At 42.0% G+C, this 20,696-nt stretch overlaps 1 protein-coding gene and 1 long non-coding RNA gene across 12 annotated transcripts in view; one reads left to right on the forward strand and one right to left on the reverse strand.

Moving 5' to 3' along the window:
• Positions 1–15,349, forward strand: part of LOC135974207 (uncharacterized) — a 33,423-nt gene extending 18,074 nt beyond the window's left edge. Inside the window, exons 2-3 of the long non-coding RNA XR_010591426.1 lie at positions 14,846–14,899; positions 15,254–15,349. This is a non-coding gene — a long non-coding RNA (uncharacterized LOC135974207). The remainder of the gene's footprint in view (positions 1–14,845; positions 14,900–15,253) is intronic.
• ANKS1B (ankyrin repeat and sterile alpha motif domain containing 1B) overlaps positions 1–20,696 on the reverse strand; it is a 771,828-nt gene that overhangs the window by 354,975 nt on the left and 396,157 nt on the right. The window lies entirely within an intron of this gene.

The following is a 20,696-nucleotide window of genomic DNA, read 5'->3' on the forward strand; positions in this document are numbered from 1 at the left end:
AAAGAGAATACTTGGAGAAGGCTGAGTTCCTCAGCTGAATCTCACCTGGAGGAATTCTGTTTATGTTAAACTATTTTCTTTTCTTTCTAATCCTGAAGAAAAAACCTTGAGGAAGAGATCTTGCTTATGAAGAGGATATTGTTTTTAATGCTGCTGTGCCATTCCACAAGCTTACAGTCATGAACAATGTCTGAAATGCAAAAATACATATAGGTCAGTGTTTCTCAAACTGGAGTCGCTGCTCGTGTAGGGAAAGCCCCTGGCGGGCCGGGCCGCTTTGTTTACCTGCCCCGTCCGCAGGTCCGGCCGATCGCGGCTCCCACTGGCCACGGTTCGCCGCTGCAGTGCAGCCCCCATTGACCTGCAGCGGCGAACCGCAGCCAGTGGGAGCCGCGATCGGCCGGACCTGCGGACGGGGCAGGTAAACAAACCGGCCCAGCCCGCCAGGGGTTTTCCCTACACGAGCGGCGACCCCAGTTTGAGAAACACTGATATAGATGTACTTATTTCAGCACCTCTGATGTCATCATTATTCTTAGGTGCAGTGCATGTATTGCCTGCCTATCTGACTGCCTTTGTTATGGAAGTGTCCATGATATTACTGTGTGCGCAGTGCATGTAAAACATTTTAGAACATATTTCCATTTACAGACACTGAATAATCTAGGTTTGCCATTATCTCACAGCCTCATATTGCTATTTTGCTGGTATCACGAGGGTATATAAAACCAGTTTTTGATTTAGACAACAGTTTGCAATTTAAACACCTATTTACACATGGGTGCACCACAGTACACCTCCTGTGGTACAAATATGGATTTTGGCTGACTACCATTTCCTGCTTACACTGCTTGAGTGGTGTAACTTACAAATACCTCATCAGACTAACGCGACATTCTGAATCTCACTCAGAGACTGCAGAATTTATTAAACAAAGTTCAGGAGTATTCTAAATTCAAATACATCATGTGAATTTCCTATTCTGACTTATTATAACTGACTTATTCATACTTGCATCCCAAGAGATGCCCATTTCAAAACAGAAGTAGACTTAGCAAAAGAGTAGTGCCTATTAATAGGGGTGAAGAGAAAGGAACATGTTCAAAAATGTAATGGATAAATTCTGTCTACCAAGTTACATCTTTAACAAGCACTGTTGTTGCCATGGCAAGGGTTTCTAATGTAGAATAAAAATCTGCTGTTAGAGATTTGTGTATAGCTATGGTAACAACCAAATTATGACACCTGTGCTTCTAATCTCTTCAAATTCTGCTTGTGTTTGATCTGGAAAGATGCTTTTAGCAATATACTCTGCACATGTGTAATAGCTATCCAAAACTGTATCCTCAGCACTGAATTCCACATAATCACTCAGTTGACAAACCTGGCAATCCAATTTCAGTGATATTAGTAGCGTATCCAGTGAGCTTTTCTTGTGCTTTCTTACATATTTATGCAAGTTGGAGCCACCTGCTTAGGAGGATGGTAGGAGGATGGCACCTTGTTTGGCAAAAAAAATGGCTTTGACATACTGGGATACTTTGAGTGTCAATGATATCACTTGTATTTTCAAGGTGATAAAACATGATGATAAGCCAGATAAAGTCACAAATTTCCAGTATTTTAGCTCTGAAATGGAAAATCAATAGAACAGCAACCCATTACTTCATACGGCAGACAACAGTGCTCTGAACAAGTGTCAGCTACTGGAAGGCAATGTGGTAGCTGCAGATTTCTTTAAAGAGGTGCTGCAGTATGTTCTCACTCCAGTAAATGTTATAGATAGGTACACTGGATCTGCATGGGAGATGTAGTAATGTGATTATTAAGCAGTTTATCAAGAACATGGGATATTGCACAACCTTGTATTTTCTCTACTGTGAAACTCTAGTCACCAATAGCAACACAAATAAGGAGCAGCAATGGCCAGCTGTGTTACCTCAAACTCTCCCACTAGAACCAAAGGGACCTGACTCCAAGGGAATCTGCTCTCAGTGCCCCAAAATGCTATGTACACAAACATCAAATGCCACTGACAGCACAAGCCTTTCTGAAGCCCTTAAGTTTTCCAGAGGTCACTACCAGATTTTTTGAGCCACCAATAATATTTTGTTTTGCTTCATCCCACATCATTTTAGTCTTCGTTTTAGATGCACTTTGGCACCTGACTGGACTCCTCCACCTAACTACTGGTTCACTACTGACATCTATCTAACGGCATTTACTGCCACCATTTTTCTCTTGTGCCTCATCTTGACCCTTGTCTTTGTCCTTCTGGTATGTACTAGTACTCTTTTTCATCACTCATAACTAGGGCCCTACCAATTTCACGGCCATGAAAAATGCATCACAACTGTGAAATAAGCCCTTTCCCATGAAATCCAATGTCCTCTTGTTCCTAGGAGCACCCCAGCAAAAGTGGCTCCTAGCTCTGGCTGGGTTATGGAGGGACAGGACTTGTCCATCCCTTGCACAGCCGCTTGGGGGGATGGAGGGACTAGACCCACCTCCAGGTGCCTCCACCTGCTGCAGGACGCTCTGGGACTGGGCAGCAGAACCAGAGGCTCCTGCAGCTGGAGGAGACTTGTGGAGTTGGGTTCGATCCTCCCTGTGCTGCTGGGAGCGCCCCAGCAAAGGGGGCTCCTACCTGCTAGTCCAGGCAGGACTGCGGAAGGACAGGACTTGCTCTTTCCCTGCAGGGCTGCACTTGGGTATCTCTCCCAGCTGCAGATAGCTCCGCGTCCCTTCCTCGCCACTCTGCCAGCTCTGAAGGCAGCACAGATGTCAGGGTGGCAATCCCATGACCCCCCTACAACAGGTTTGTGGCCTCCCCATAATCCCCTTTTGAGTTGGGAGCCCCATGGTTACAACATCATGATATTTCAGATTTAAACATCTGAAAACATGAAATTTACCAATTTTTAAATCCTATGGCTGTGAACTTGACCATAATGGACTGTGAATTTGGTAGGGCCCTACTCATGACCATCTTCTCTGCATCACTGACCTCCCTGTTTATCCTTCCCTGTGTCTCCTGCTCTTTAATCCAACCAATTAGTAACCTCTCTTCTCCACACAAAAAAATCATTTCCCTTATTACAGAAAATAAACTCAGTCATTTTAAAAAAATTACCGATCAAATCAATCAGTTAAAAAGGTGCTGTAGAGTTATATTCATCTTCAAGATCTGTTCATGACATCCCTAGATTTCAAAGCCAGAAGGGGCCATTATAATAATTTAATCTGACCTCCTGCATAACATGACCAGAGAATTTCACCCAGTAACTCCTGCATTAAGACCATAATTTCTGGTTGAGCTAGATCATCTCTTCTAGAAAGCTGCTCAATGCCCTTCTTTTAGTAACCTTTGTCCTCTCTTCCCACAATCCCTCCCTATTATTTGTTTTCTCCTAGTCATTCTTCTCTAAACTTTGCTTTTTGGGGTACAGACCATAACCCTGATTCTCCAATATGTTCGAGTTCTACCCAGACTCACTCAGGGCTGCCCAGTCCCAGCATAAATTAGAGTGGAAAGATCCTGTAGCAGATTGAGTACAGCAGAGCTCAGCTCTCCAATGCTCCTTCGCATCGTGGATACACCCTCAACCTGTCCTGATTCTTCTACATTAGGGATGGAAGGATGGCTGATGAAGAAGTCAGCTATGTTATCTCTCCCAGCTCTATGCCAGTGGAGATTTCTCCAACAGAGTAGGAATTCTCTACGGGAAATCTCTGGCATGTTTAGAGCCACTTTGTGCTGCATAAAGTGCAAAGTGGCCTTAGCAGACCATAGACTCTGTTCCCATTATAGAGCCTACCATACTTTGGAACATGCAGTGAATAAATATTAACGAGAAAATTGCCTTAGATGGTCTTGAAGGTAAACCAAACAAACAAAAAATAGAATTACTTTACACAATTCCCTAAAAAGGGGCTCAGAATTGGGGTTCAGGTTCATGAAGTATTAAATCTTCCCTGGAGAGACTGGGGAAGGATAAGGGCAGCAGCATAAGGATAATGGATGGACAGGACTTCACACAAAAACTCCACTTACATGTCACAGTGCACTGATGCAATTATATGAAACGGACAAATGCTGGTCAAAGCATGCAGCCCTAATGTTACAGAGAGGGTAAAAGATTAACATATTTAAGGTATGCATGCTGGCAAAAGATTTTAAAAAATTACACAACCCTGCTGGTTGCAAGATTCAATGTCACTATGGAATAGCCAAAAGTTATGGTCAATTGCTCCTTCAGTCTGCAAAGATCAGTATATGGATGGGCTAAGATTCACAGCAATCACAGGCTGGTTCCCAAGGAATCTGTGTATCTGTGTTCCCCCTACAAGTTCACAACACTGGCAACATGGCAATCTGCCCTGTAACGTGCACATATGAAACCTCAATATTGATGCAAAAATGATTTTTCATTAATAAATTAATGATACCATGCAATAACCATATGATTATGATTAAGGCATTTTAGTGTTTGTGGTCCTGAATTAGAGTAAACTGATTTTTAAAGACACCTTTGGTCTTCTGCCCCCGTGTCATGGTCTGTTGCCTGTCACTACAGGGCAGAATAAGGTTGCTTGGGCATCCCAACTTTGAATTTCCATATTGTAATATGTTTGTATTTCTTACTTTTAAACATAACTCTGAAATTTCCTAGGTTTATGATGTTTATTTCTGGAATAATTACAATGCCCCTGTAATGTATTTTACCCCATCTCATTTTCCAGCACCACAATCCCTCATTTATTGCTTTTGAAAATGTAATATTCTGAAGATCATGAACAAGCACATTATAGTGCAGTTTAAGAAGCACTGATATAAAGAAATAAAGCTGATTTTGGATATCCAGTGCATGAATTTCATCACTGCTCACATCATAGCTCACATCATTTCAGATAGATGAAATATTGCACAATATCACCCATGATAAATACACATTTCAATAACTTGCTGATGTTAAAGTTCTGACTGAGTAACTCAACTCTGCACTACAGCAAGAGGAAACATTTATTTTTTTCTTTGCAAATTTGTGAGAACATTTGCAAAATGAGTGAAAATTGTTGCAAAATATTATGCATATTGCAGAAAGTTAATACACAGTATAAATGCATTAAGAAGTTCTGTCAGCTTGTCTTGCTTGTGGGAGAGAGAAGGTTGAGTAGGAAGCAGTTATGCTCAGAGAGTGCAGTTTATTCTTTACTATGTAGTGCATCAGAGAATAGCAATGGAGGAAGAAAGGTCAGTAGCACTTAACAATCAATCCAATGATGCATACCAGTGTGGACAACTTATGCTCCTGGGGCCAAATTCTTCTGTGAACAGCTCCAGTGAAGTCCAATGAATTTGCCCCTTTACTGATAACCCATCATCACAAAACAAGTGAAAATAAAGAATAAGTCTTCCTCCAAGTAGATACCAAGATTAATCACCACCACCATGGGCAAAATAGAGATTAGAAACTAGTGGTGGTGAGGTGGGGGGTTTCACACATTCCATGTTTTAAGGAAGAGTATGGCTAAGTAGTGCCCACAAGTCTTATCTTGAAGGAAAGCCTTGTCTTCTACAAATTCCAGGATAGCTCCAATCAAGGACATGTTCTGGTTAGGGTAGATTTTCCCCAGTTTTTCTGCAGACCTAAGGACTGAAACAGACTGTATATTTGCTTCAAAGATTCCTCCCAAGACTCGATATGTCTGAGTTTGAAACAGTCAGTTGTCCAGATATGGGTGCATGTGGATTCCATGACATGTGAGAGATGCTGCCACTACTGCCAAACACTTGGTTAACACTCCTACTGCTGTAGCAAGACTAACGGGTAAATCTTAGTAATGACAGCTCATAGGCAAAAACTTAAAATATTTTAGGTGGTCTTGATTGACTACAGTATGAAAATATGCACTTTTTAGTTTGTGAGTCCAGAACCATTTTCAAGGCAAGAATAAGTTCAAACTTTGAATGCTTTCTGGTGTAACTGGTCAATTTCCTTAAGTTCATCATGAGGCAAAGGTTTTTTTTTTTTTTTCTTGAAATAAAAGTAACTCAGAAGCAGCTCTTCCTTTTGTACTACTCCAGGACTATCCTTCTGTCCAGCCTATGCTTAATAAGGAATCCACTTCTGATCTGACCAGTGCTTCCTGAGATGAATCCCTGGAAAAGGAGATGTGGGTGGAGGGTTAGTTGGAAGATGGCATGGAATGCAACTGGATTGGGTACTGAACTAAATCATTTTCAACAATTAAAAATCTGTGGTAATTCCACTCCATGAAGCTAGTAAATGGATGAATCAGTTTCCAAAATGAATTAGAGACAAACTGAACCTTCTGTCCTGGGCAACTTGTCAGACTGGCTGTTTAGAAGCAGAATAACTCCATCTCTGTTTGAAGTGCCTTTTCTTTACCCCATCTCCTCTGCTGCTGGTAATATTAAGAATTCTAAAGAAGGATAAAAAATATCCAATGAAGGGTACTGACTGGTATCTAAAGGAAGACTAAGTAAAGCTTGTTTTCCTCTGAATAGATTGAGTCAGTCTGAGAGACCTTTCAGTAGATCTAGCTTCCTTCATCTTTCCAAGGCTCTCACCAGCTTTAGATTGGGGGGGGGGGGGGAGAAAAAAAAAAGGAAATTTCCATCAAAACAGAAATTTTCCACTCAGGCGTGTACTTCAGCTGATTCCCAGAATACCTGAGAAGTAGACTGTACTCCCTAAGAAATCAATCATTTTAATCTCTTTCTCACATGGGACAGTTTGTGAGACAACTTATTGACTTCATAATGCATCAAAGATCTAGAAGGAGGGTGAGTGAAGAAATACTGAAAGGCCTGCTGACAAACCTGGTTTAAGTTATTTACCTTCATGACAACTGCAGGTGCAGATGCTGGGGTAAACCAGAAATCACTAGCAGGGTAGAACAAGCTCTTGGAAGGGTTGCCTTCCCTTGCTATTAAGTCTTCAAAATATGGAAGAGATGATGTGTCTTCTCTTGAATCATGGTGCTGTCTGGCTCCAAGGATTTTATAACACTTCATAAAATAGCCTGTAGGTACCAGGAGGGGACTACTACACTGATAAAGAAATGTTATTTTAATGAAAAGTGGTAGATGCTGTACCATCCTGACCAACATAAGATTGATTGTCATTACCTCTTCTTCATCTGAAACAGATAAGTAACCAGAGCGGAGAGAGAAAAACAGTGTCTATAATTGATGGTGGCAATGAAGAAAGTGGTCATTCCTCCTAGCAATTTGGGAAGGGTCAGAAGAGTGAGTTCCAACAGGGTTGTGAGCTGGCCTCTTTTGGTCTCCTGGTGTTGAGAGGCTTTTGCTAATATGGTCACATACCCCAAAGGTTAATCTGAAGGCAAGTAAAGAATCTCCAAAGGGTTGCACCAAGAGGCATGAGAACCCTCTGAATAGAAAGAACATGTACCGCCTGGAGGCTGAAGCTCCTTTGTCTCCAAAAGCTGCTTAGCTGAGCCCCAAAGTACATCCCAAATGATGACAAGGCCCACCTAAATGGCTCCCAGAACCAAGTTACTGAACAAGAGTCTTGCTCATCCCTTCAGATCAAAAAGAGGGTTTCTACCAGATCATGCCAATGAATAATGAACATCCTGAGGAAGCTGGAGCCTATGGCACAGCTGATGATCTCATATGACCTTCAAAAGACAGAGAGCCTCCCCCGGTCCTAGGGATTGGACAGCTGGTGACACCATGGGAGCTGATGAAGCCAGAACTAAGGTTTCCAAATCAGCCCGTGCGCGCCTTGGATCCATGGTTTATGAAGCATCTCAAGTTTTCCAAGAGTGTGACTGGTCAATGAGACATGGACTCTCACCTCATGCTTGTGGGGATGTATCATCCCTACACCAACCTAATGGAAAGTTCCATGAGGAGGTAAGGGTCACGATGGGACGCCACAGGTGTTTATCAAGTTTTCCAATAGGTGGCCTTTGTTCAAACAATGCTGGTAGTTCAGGAATCTCGTTGCCTAATATTTTCCTAATATCTCTTAAAAATAACTTTAATACCATTAAAGCTGCATGAAGTTCTTTATATATCACCAGTTTACATAAGTTTTAATTCTTTAAGCACAGAATAGCTATTTTCCAACTTTCTGAAGATTTTCATTTGTTCTGTGTTGAAGAACTTCATTTCTACATTAATTTGGTGTGGCTAAGCTTGTACAGAATTCAGTTTTACTCCAAAATGTATGGTCAACATTTAAGTTGTTTCCCTCTAACCTCATAACATATTTGGTAATCACACACATTATTAATAATTAGCATATCCATGCCATTATTTGGTGTTTAAAACTAAATATATCAAACCACATTGGTCATGTACTTTATCCGCTCCGCATGGAACCCCACACATGCTCTGTTTCCTCTTACTGTTATGTTTACAAGGCAGGCAAGAGAAGAATCAATGCCCCCTCTAAGAGCTAGAAACAAATAAGACCCCAAATCCAAAAGGCTTCATTAACTAGAGGTTTCTCTGGTGCCAAGAAGCATTAAGAAATTTCTCTCACCAGTTGATTTTTGGTAGGTAGCAGGAAATAAAGCCATCAGCACAAAAGATGTCTCTGTACCAACAGTGTTCAGAATTGGTTTCAGACTGGGGTCTAGAAGTCTTACATACTCCCTTACATATTCAGACCTGTCACAGATTCACAGGGTTTGGTCTATACCCTGACCTTTAACCAGTCTCATGGGAGTACCCCTTTAGTATGCTGGACCCCAAGGATCCCCACAGGGACAGGCCCATGAACTGTACAACACCAGAACAGGGGCTTTAGGCACCAGAAATGCCTGCCTGTGTCTCTCTGTGGCTCCTTGCAGCAAGTCCAGCCACTCCAGACTCCTGCAAGAGACTTTTCCCACCTTTTCAGGGCACAATGCTCTCAGTCAGTATCTGCAGCAACACCAGTCAGCCTTTTAAAAACAAGGTAACAATTAATTAGTTACCTGGAATACAGAATTTGAAAGTCCTTGGGTTAGCAGGAGAAAGGCAGAAGCTAGGTGCAACACAGGGCATTATTCATTCCCTGCTTCCTTGTGCTCCATTCCTACTGTCTCTGTCCCCTTTGTCTCCAGAATGCCTCTGTGAGCCCAGTCCTTAATACAGACACCTAACACTTTCCGCCTTTGTTTTCTAGCTCTGCTTCCCTGCGGAAAGGTAGAGGGAACATCCTCCTCTTGGCTATTGTTCCTAGATGTGAATGTCCCAGCCATTGAGGTTTTTATTGTCTTTTCCAAATCCTCCATTCACATTCATAGGCTCTATTCAGTTTGTTAATGATTCTGATCTCCAAACAGATGGATATGTGAGTCAAATATCTCCTCCCTTCCCTTTACACTCAGTACACAGCAGTACAAAGCACAGAGGGAAACTGAGGTGTGCATATGAATCATAAAAATATTACCAAAATTCCAACATTTTTCACAGTATCCATAGCTGCAAATTTTGTGCAACTCCATGTGATATTTTATGCAAATTTAATGAACTAATTTACATATATCCATAAACATTAGCTTAAATGTATCATTGGAAAAGCTGGGAGTGGAATCACAGTCTTTTGACTTGCTGCTCACTGCACATTCCCCTAGGCTATGAAGCATTGTGTAGGGAAGACAAAATGAAATTTAATGTGCACAACTATGCAGAACCTCTCTAAAAATGGTTAAAATTCTAATCTACCTTAAAAAAATCCATCAAGCTACATAAATATATTATCAGGGAATTGGCTAAAACATATTGATTCTCTGGACAAAAAGAGTAAAGTTCTCTAAAAGAATGGTTACTTAGCCACAGTGGCTATGGTTCTTAAAGATGCGTTGTCCATATATATTTCACTCCTGGTATGCATGCATCCCATGCATACAAGATTAGATTCCTTTAGCCAGCAGTGTCTGTTGGGGCCATGCCTGTGCACTTAGAGGCCCTCATGTCTCCCCACCAAAGGACGGAACAGGCCCTCAGTTTCTTTGCCCCCACAGAATCCAGGTTTCATAAGACTATGTAATAATGAGGAAGGCACGCATGTCATGGAATACATGTGGAACTACATCTCAAAGGACACTAGTACTTGTGGCACCTTAGAGACTAACAAATTTATTAGATGCATCCGAAGAAGTGGGCTGTAATCCACGAAAGCTTATGCTCTAATAAATTTGTTAGTCTCTAAGGTGCCACAAGTACTCCTGTTCTTTTTGCGGATACAGACTAACACGGCTGCTACTCTGAAACCTGTCAAAGGACACTGTTGCTGTTGGGTAAGTAACTGTTCTTTGTTAGAGTGATTGTCTAAAAATTTCCACTTCTGCTGCCTCAGTGACCTCGGAGACATGAAGTGGGTGCTTGCAATCTGTTCAAATAATAATTACAGGACAGTACTACCAACTTGGGTATCAGATCTTCATGCTTCAACTAAGTGCTGAGTCAAAGTGTGCACTGATCCCCATTTAGCTGCCTTACAAATTTCCAAAACAGTTATGTGTGGAGAACATAGGATCTTGCTAATAAGATAATCAGTCCATAGCTATAATGGGTTATTGGAATGTACTGGTTCAATTTAATAGTGGCCTGTTGGACAACAAGCAGGAAGGTAACACAATAACTCAGACAAGGAACAGCAGTAGAAACAGTTGAGAGACAATTGCCATGCTATCAGCTGTGAAGAGGTGACTTCCAGGATCCAACACAAATGACACAGCTGCTTTGCCAAGGTGATGAGCCACCAGATAGAAAGGACCCCCTACAGAAAAGGAGGAGGAGTGAGTTGTCAGCAGCTGCTCTATGGGAGACATTGATGGGGAGCCTCTGACAGAGGCAAAGACTATGGCTGGGGAGTTTGTTACCAAAATTTGCAAGGAAGGATTAAGATTTACGCAAGATCAGATGTGTATAGACTTTGGTTGTTTTAATCCTTTTCTCTGATTGCTACGTATCTTTATGTGAATAAACATTGTGTTTGTTGTGAAGAAGCTGTTTTGAGTCACTTTAATCAACTGCTCCTTGCGGGAAGTTTCTTGTAGGTGCCAAATAGAGTTGGTTGAAACAGGGGGTCTATTACCATGTGAACCAGACTAAGACTGGTAGAATTCTGGGGTTCCACCCAGAGAAAGATGAAAGTAGCAAAACCTGTCACCTGAGGGGTGTACTTGAGAGTGACTGCAGAGGGGGGTGAGAGGCAGGTCTCCCTGTAACTGTGACAGTAGGTTTCTCAGGGAAACCACAGAAGCTGCCTGAATCCTGGTGGAATGGGCTGTAACCCGCATGGATGGATCTAATCTAGCTAGTGCATAGCATGATTTAATGCCGTTAGAAATCCATTTAGATTGTCTTTGGGTAGATATTGCCTGACCTTTCCCTACAAATAGCCTAGGGAAGCTGCTGAATGGCTCAATTCTTTCAAGGTAATATGAAAAAGCCTTAACTACATTATAGGGTATCCAGTCTGACTTCCTCCTGGTTGGAGTGGGGCTTGGGAAAGAACATTGGCAGGTGAATCTTCTGTTTCAAATGAAAATCTGAAACAAGCTTAGGAAAGGATTTTGGATGACATTTAAGAGTCACTTTGTCTTTATGGAACACTGTGTAAGGTGGATCTGCCATAAGTGTCTGAATTCCTCCTACCCTTTGGGAAGATGTTATACCTACTTTTAAAAAAAGGTCATTCTCATGAATAGATGAAACAGTGAGCATGTTGCTTGTGGCTTAAAAGCAGAACCCATTAAATTGGCTAAAACTATATTAAGATCCCAGGAAGGGGGGATTTCCCGGACCAGGAGAAAACATGAATTAGGTCCTTAAGGAATCTAGCAGCTGTAAGGTAAGCAAATATGGTGTGTCCCTGAATAGGGGGATTGTGCACTAATATTTCTGCTAAGTATACCCTTATAGACCTGATGTATAACTGTACATTCTTTAGGGATAGAAAATAGTTCAGAACAACAGGGATTGGAGTCTGAAAGGAAGACTGGTGGTACTGTGCTGCCCAGACACAGAATCTCTTTCATTTAGCTGCATAGATCAGCTTAGTAGAGTCCTTCCTACTGTACACTAATATATTCTGAACTTCAGTAGCTTCTTTCAATGGGAGTTAACCAGCCAGTGTCCATGCTGTCAGAAGCAATGATGCTGGGCGATCACACTGGGTAAAACCAGGAATGTTATCTGGGGCTAAGCTGACAATTAGATTTGTTGAAACTAAAAATTTTCACAGAAATGTATCGGCTTTAAAAAAAACCACATTTGTTGTTATAGTTGCTCAGGTCCAGAATGGAATTTCTGGTAAAAAACAGAGAGAGGGAGACACTGCAGAATAGCCAGTAGCACAGCAGTTATGGCACTCGTGGAATAATTAAGAATCAGGGGTCTCCCACATACCAAGTGAGCATCCTAACCACTGGGCCATTGGGTGTGTGTGTGTGTGTGTGTGTCTGTTTGTCTGTCTCTCTTCTCTTTCATGACACATTTTGAAAGGTTGCCATTTCAGCCTGATGTGGAACAGGAAAGGTTTTTGAAATCTTAAGATTTTTCATGGGACAGGAAAAACATTTTCTGACCAGCTCTAACCACTATTGCAGAGTTCTGTCTGAGTTTCCTCAGGACCCTCAGGATTAAAGGACTTGGTGGGTGAGCGTATGTTATCCCTGGACTCCACAAGATGATGAAAGCATCCAACAGAGAACTTGGGCTCAGGATTCTACCACCGCCATTCCCCCCAACTCCCCAACACACACACCCATTGAACAGGATGTTCTGCACTTCTTGTTCTGGTCTGTAGGAAACAGGTCTGTTGATGTGTATCTCCACCTGGAGAAGATGCTCTGCAGAATTGAGTTCTTGATAGTCCATTCATGATCACGTGTGAATTGCCTATTAAGCTGGTCTGCTAGGACACTGTGTAACCCTGGCTGGTGCAGAGCTACTTGTGAGATTTGGTGACAAATCCAGTTCTAGGGACAGGTTTTTTGTTTTGCTTTTTAAAGAGGGATGACTGGGGTCTTCCCTGTCCATGACATAAAATGTTGTTGTGTTGTATGTCATGACCTGTACTGTTTGTCCACATAGCATGGGAAGAAATGCAGTACACACTAAATGAATAGCTCTGAGCGCTAGAAAGTTTATGTGAAGGTGAGTCTCTTTGTGAGTTCAGATATCTTGAGTCTGTATGTGATCCAGTCCAGGTGGACTCTCCATCAGAGCATAGAAGCATTGATCACTAATGTATTGGTAGGTAGACATGGAGAAAACAGTACCCCTTTACATACCTGAAGAGGGTTCCTTACGCCAATTTAACAATGAGAGAGAAGGCTTCTCTGGGGACCTGCATTCTCATTTCCATGTGATGTCTGTTTGGCAGATACACAGATTTCAACCGCCCTTGCAGAGAAAACAGGTGAAATCTGGCATGCTGTTTGATATTAGTACAAGAGGCCATATGACCCAGAGGTCTGAGACAAACCCTTATCAATGTTTGAAGCTGAGCCTGCAGCTGGTTGATGAAATCCATTAAGGTGTTAAACCTATCCATTACTTCAGGATTCAAATGGCTTATTTAAAATTTAATTTTGAATGTTCAAATAACTGTGGAAAAAATAACTCTTTACATCTATAGCTAGTGTGACAAAGTTCCTCTTCTATCTTGGTGGGTCCTGCGCTTATTGGCGGATTTTCTTGCCTCAGAGATTCACCATGTGGGTTGGGGAACAGCCCAGAGACCTTCCTCTCTGGAACAACCCACAGTCCAGATCAATTGAGAGGTTTGGGGGGAACCGGGCCCACCCTCTACGCTGGGTTCCAGCCCAGGGCCCTGTGGACTGCAGCTGTCTATAGGGCCTCCTGTAACAGCTGCATGACAGCTACAACTCCCTGGGCTACTTCCCCATGGCCTCCTCCAAACACCTTCCTTATTCTCACCACAGGACCTTCCTCCTGGTGTCTGATAACACTTGTGCTCCTCAGTCCTCCAGCAGCATACCCTCACCCACACCCTCTCAGCTCCTTGTGCCTCTTGCTCCCAGCTCCTCACACTCACACCACAAACTGAAGTGAGCTCCTTTTTAAAAGCCAAGTGCCCTGATTAGCCTGCCTCAATTGATTCTAGAAGTTTCTTCTTAATTGGCTCCAGGTGTCCTAATTAGCCTGCTGACTTAACTGGTTCTAGCAGGTTCCTGATTACTGTAGTGCAGCCCCTGCTCTGGTCACTCAGGGAACAGAAAACTACTCATCCAGTGGCCAATATATTTGCCCTCTATCAGACTCCTGTACCCCACTGGTCTGGGTCTGTCACACTAGGTTAAACTGACCCTTTATTGCAGATTTTATAACCTATAACTGCAGTGATTCGGGATCATTCTGCTTTGAAATGAGACTAACTGTTCCAATGCTTTCTTTGAACCGAACATGAACTGCTAGCTCTGACAAATTGCTCTAACCTACCAAACGTGTAGGAGAGACTGAGCATGTGGCAGAAGTTTATTGAATCAATCATAATTAACAAATAATTGCAGAAATAATATTACAGTTGATTAATTAGCATTTTCTTCATTTGGAACAAATTGGAAATCATATGATCGCAGTTTCCTGAGATCTTTCACAAAAGCTACTTTTTCAACAGATACCACAGGGGTGGGCACCAATACATAACTAGAGCTGGCTGAAATTTTTCATTTAGTTTTTTTAATGGCCTTTTAAGAAAAATCAAAAGTGTTTTTGAAAATTTTTTTTTAAATAAACCAGTTTCTGAATAAAACTGGAAAAAATAGCAGTTTTCTAAATTTATCATTTTTCTTTCCCCTCCCTTGCCCCATCTCCCCTTTTCAGTGGCAAATGGAAAAAAGAAAAAACTGAGGAAAAGGGGAATAAAGAAAAAAGAAGGTAAGGATGGTAGAAGTGGAGGAAAAACTGCCTGAAATTCCTAAAATCAAAATTTTTAAATGAATGAAAAAAGCTTTTCAAAAATCAGTGGAACTGAAATGACAAGTTTTCACAAAAATGTTTTACGTTTTTGATAGTTCTATGCAAAACTAACAAACCTATAAAATTGTGATTCTAAGTATTCTGCATGTGTTTGAACTTTGAGAATTTAATCTTAATATATAGGCATCCACTGTAAAATGAATGAATAGAAATTTGTGCATATGGTCATTTGTGGAGAACAAGGTAGATATCTATTATTTTGTATGAATATTATCTGTACCTAAGTTTACTTCTTTGACATTATTTTGCCAGACTGCATGGAATCCAAGGAGGCTATTAAGAGGAAACAAACAGGACATGAAACAATGACAGAGAAAATACCCAGGGTCTATAAGAGAACAATGAGAGAACTATTAATTGGGACATGCCTACCTGCCTGTCTCTTTCCAGGTGAACAGGCTATTTTTCCAAGGCCTGAGCCTAAAATCAAATGAACACTGAGCTGTTAGTAACTCCTGCCTGGAGAGTAAGAGGAATGGTGATCAGGCAGCAGCTGTTCAGCGAGAGAGAGAGAGAAAAACTGCAGTAGGGCAGTGCAGTTTGCCTTTCTCAGCCCACAGATGGAGGTAGCTGGGCTAAATGAAGTTTACCAAAATTTGCAAGAAAAGGATAACATTTAGGTGAGACCAGACACATATTGGCTTGCAGTGTTTTAACTTTCTCTCTATTTGCTATGTAACCATAAGTGAATAAACAATCTTCTGTTTTTCTGTTTGAAAAAGTTGTTTGGAGTTACCCAGCGGTTTTGGTTTGGAGTTACAGGCTCCCGAGAGAACTTTCCTGCAAGTGCCAAATACAGTTAGGGCAGCTGTATTAACATGACTGGTAAACAGGGGGGCTGCAACCCAGAAATCCAGTCCCACAGTGGTTGAGCTGTGGGGTTCCATCTTGGAGAGAAATGAGGGAAGCGAAGTCTGTCACCCGAGGGATACATTTCAAACTGTGAAAAGGGGTGTAAGACGCAGCTTGCCCTGTAAACATGACATCCTTGCATGTAAAAACATGTACAATACCTCTAAATATCTAAATGCTTAAGCAATTACACTTGTATGAGCACCTTAAATGGCTGTTTGAGCATGCAAATACGGATTTTGTCAACCCAATAGATGGATGTGCAAATTAAGCCTACAAGAAATTACCTGCAGCAATATTTTCTCAAGAGAAGCCAGAGAGCACTCAGCATCACTTCCACATCTGAGGATGGAATGATGCAGCTCTCCTCTCCCTCCTTAAAGCAAAGAATCAACATCTCACAGTATCTTTCAAGGTTTCTAGAGAATAAGATTATATTCTGAGCCTGCAGCCAGAAGTACCTCTCTCCAACCTATAACTCATCAATATACCAGCCAGGAACTCTCTCTGTACTCCTCACTATGGCAAACCAGAAGTTCTTTTTTCCATGTAAGTACTTAATCAACTACAGTGCAGGATTGACAACCTTGGAGACAAAAGTCACTGTACATCAACCTTGACCCGGCTGGACTGAGTATCTAATTTAGACTCTATTCCCATTCTGTTTTTGCATGGTTAGGAGATGGGCGTGGGTTGTTTATAAAGTTTCTGATGCATTCTGGTGCATTAAAGATACCAACAATTTTCACCCTACGCAAGTTACTTGATATCTTTTGGACTACTGAGCTATGCTGTCTCTCTCCTATACAAATTACTTTATACCTTTGAGATTTAAAAAACTTTACTTAGAACATTTGAACATGCCAGTTGGGCCTTGAAAATGGCAGTTGTCTAACATAAATAAACCATTATATAGTTCTTTCCATGTATAGAACTCAAAGCACTTTACAAAACAAGTGGAGGTAAGATGCCGTCTGTATTCTTGCACACATCATGGTATGTTGATTATGAAACAAACTGTGCTGTTAAAGTTGTATTTCAGACACAAAAGTGCAATCTGTTATATTTACATAGATAATTTAAAGTGGCATTATGCACTTGCTTTTTTACTTGCTTACTAGAAACACAGAACTATTTCTGAATAGACAAAAGCATTTCCAAATATCAAATATTAACTGAGTAATACTATAATGGCAGTGTTAAGAAATTACCTAATTTTGGCCTCTTTTGTATATCACCTAATCGATAGAGCACAGTCAACGTAATCCCAAGGACGATGAAGACACAAATGACCTTTCAGAGGAGATTCCAATAATAAATCCTTAAGGGCTTTTAAAGATAACACTGACTGGGTTAACAGCATATTTATTATATTCAGAATCACTAGTTCAAACTATGACATTTGAAAAAAATAGAACATTTGAGTCTGATGACGTTGTAAAAAGGATTATACCAGCTATGCAATAGTTATTTAGAGGTCTTTAATGTACCTCTCTCCAATGGTTCTATATAATAACAGTAATTCATAAATAAGTCTTTTGTGTGGCAATGAAAACTTTCTAATGAGAGTTACATATATAAATTTAGCAGTCTGTGTTTTATGGGGTGAACATGCCACATGCTTCCATGAGGAAATGAACTTTATTTTAAAGATTGATTAAAAGAAATGTTGGCAGCATAAAGAAAAAGCAGGCATATAATACATTTGCAAATGGCATCTAAATATTTCTACCCAATTCTGAGCTTTCATTATTATTTATTATTTTACAGCACCAAGATGTGTACTAGGCACATCAAAGAGCACAACACAAGACAGCTCCCTGCATCAAAGCACAAACAATGCAACTGCTTCTAAAGGTTTTTCTACTAAAATGTAATTGGTCTTATTCTAATACCATCTGATTCAAATGTTGTATGTTCACATTTTTACTACTTGCAAAGAAAGACTCAGTATAACTTGGTCATTTCCATGTTCACCATTAAACCAAACTTGGTGTCCAACTCTACCCCTCTGATATACAAATGCAGCTCCCACTGGCTCCAATAAGATTGAACGTGCACACAGTGGTCACCATTACAATGTTAACATTGACCAAACCGCATCAGAGATATCATAGTTATTCCCTGTCCTTAGGGATACACTAAGAGTTAACTGTTGGTAAATGCTGATGGCTCCTAATTCTGAGTTATAGGTTGCAGAGTCCACAAGGGGAGGGTTCTACATGAGGTCTCCAGTCTATTTCATTTCCATTCAGGCCAGAAACACTGTAAGAACCACCATCTTGTGGTATATTGACACTTTTGCTCCAAGCCAGAACTCAGAATTACAAAGATGTGATGGGAAAAATTTTAAAAAAACAACAACACACAATTGGGAGAAGTAGCTGAAGTTTTTAGACCACAAAGTAGGTTGGGTTTAGGTTTGATTTGAGTTTTTAATATTTTACAGACTCAGTGCAAAAGATATTTTTAAAATGTTTGTAAGGTACCCAGCAAAATATAACGTAAACCTTGACTGGGGCCTGCCTGCACTTCCGAAAAAAGTAATAATAATAATAATGGGAGAAGGTTTGAGGTTGTGGTATATTTTGATTGTATCCAAATCAGTTCACACATCCCTAATTTTAAACCCATGTTGCTGTTTATTATCCTTTCAGATTTGTATCTGGAATAACAGAAAATAGGTAATATTTAATATTACTATCAAACTACTATGAACACATTTCAGACTATGTAGTATTCGAGATAGGGTGACTATATTTCCCTATGCTGAATTTGGGACACCTGGTACAATTACTCGTATTCAAGCGAGTTCAATGGCAATTAATCAGAATTATGCAGTACCAACATTCAAATTAACATCAAGTTGACTGAGCCCGTTAAAAAAACAACAACTGTGTACTTGGATTGTTTTTATTTACCTTCTTATCTTTAAGGCTTTAGGGTTCACATGGGAAGGGTGAAACACACACACACATCTCTCACAGAGGGAGGGTGACTGACTGACCCGGTGCTCTCCACCTGCCTCTCCTGGTTCCTGGCACCATGTCTTCCCGAGGCAACATGTGGGAGGGCACGCAGGGTCACATGCACCCTCCACTCCAGATTTCTTCTAGGGTTCACACCATAATGTGACCAGCAGCAGCCTTTTGGCACTGTGCGGGAGGGAAGGGACAGGAGCTGCTTCCAAGCCGCAGGGGAGGAGGAGTGGGGCAGGGGGAGGATGACCTGGCTTGTGTCTTTGCAAAGCTCATCTCTTCCCCACCCCATGCCCCTGCATGTTCCCCTGTGGCTGGAAGCAGCTTATCCCTTCCTGCCCACACAGTGTCAAAAGGCAGCTAACACCTCCAGGCTGCTGCTGGCCACCGACATAACCCATCTGCCTCCTGTTGCCCGGCTACAGTGCGGGCAGGAAGGTGTTAAGCCCTAAGGATGCTTTGTGTACCAGGGCCCAGGAAACCGGACTGCAGGGGCTTCAGAAAATCCGGCCAGAGAGGTGGCTCAGCAAGGGAGGGTACCTAGGGGATGGCGCAACCCTGCACTCCCTGGGGGTACGACCCAGGGCATGGTTGTGTGTGAAGAGGGTGCTAAGCCCCTGTCCGGGGAGCTGCTGTAGAGCCTGCAGGGTCGAGGTGCGAACAGGCTGGAAATCACTTCCCAACTGCCACTCCAGAGCTTAGCTGAGGGGTGCAGAGAGGCTTCCCTGTGTCAGTGCTGTGTGGAGCTTTGGCACAAGAAGGGCTTGGCTCCTCTTGGCCAGCATCCTGGGCTGGAGGGTTTGGGGCTTTCCCAGGGTGCCAGCTCAGCTAGAGGCAGGGGGGAAGGAAGAGCCTGCTGGCCAGGCTGATGGTGAGCTGAGCGCTCCGACCAGGGGCTGGTTCTCCCCACAGCACTAGGAGTGGGATGAATCCCACTGAGGGGAGATGGAGAAGCAGTAGGGCTAGGGTGCTGAAGGGGCAAAACAGGGAGAGGACAACGAGGGGGGACCATGTAAAGGGTGGATGGGTGGGCAGCAGAGGTGACACATAACTGGCTGCCGCCTGGCACCTGCCCATACTCACCAGCTGCCGCAGCTCGCAGCCAGCACCATTCGGAAATGGGACAGGGGGCTGTACTGATGGATGAGCAGGGGAAGTGCCCAGCCCTGTGCATTGCATCTTCGTCCTGCCACCAGCTTTGCACACCGACCCCCATTGTCTTACACTGGACCCCCACCACTCTCTGCTGGTGGGCAGGTGGCTGGTGAGCAGGGATCTGGCCAGCAGCAGGACTCGCTAGTACTGATGAGGGGAAGACAGAAAATATGGGACAATTTCCCCGTTTTTAAGAAAAAGTCGGGACAATGGCAGGAGGGCTTAAATCAGACTGTCCCTTTAAAAATGGGATGTTTGGTCACCCTAATTAGAGAAAGCAAAACAAGATCAATCACCAAGAAATTAAATACATGACTTTCAAAGAGGATTTTAAACAATGTTGCAAAGAAATATCGCAAAAGTATTTACATTTTGTTTTTAATAGTAACCTCCATGATATACAGGTCACAATATTATTTAAGACCCACTAATGTTGTATTTTCCATAGCATTTTTCTTCAAGTTTTCCACCTTGCATTTCCAGTGATTTAGCTCTACTGATTTTAGCAATGGTGTCAACATTAATGTAAATCACCTGCCCACATTTTAGTCACCACGTCCCTCAAACCCAAACCCAAGTCTAGATGATTGTGGTTAGAATCCTAGTGGCTTGTCCACAGTAGAGTTCCTGCTGTTTGCTACGTTTGGTGGAGCTGCACCAGTGGTAGTACAGTGGCGGAAAATGTAAAGACAAATGTTAGTGTAAACTAA

The sequence above is a fragment of the Chrysemys picta genome, chromosome 1 (genome assembly GCF_011386835.1).
Source record: "Chrysemys picta bellii isolate R12L10 chromosome 1, ASM1138683v2, whole genome shotgun sequence".
In the NCBI taxonomy this organism is placed as follows: domain Eukaryota; kingdom Metazoa; phylum Chordata; order Testudines; family Emydidae; genus Chrysemys; species Chrysemys picta.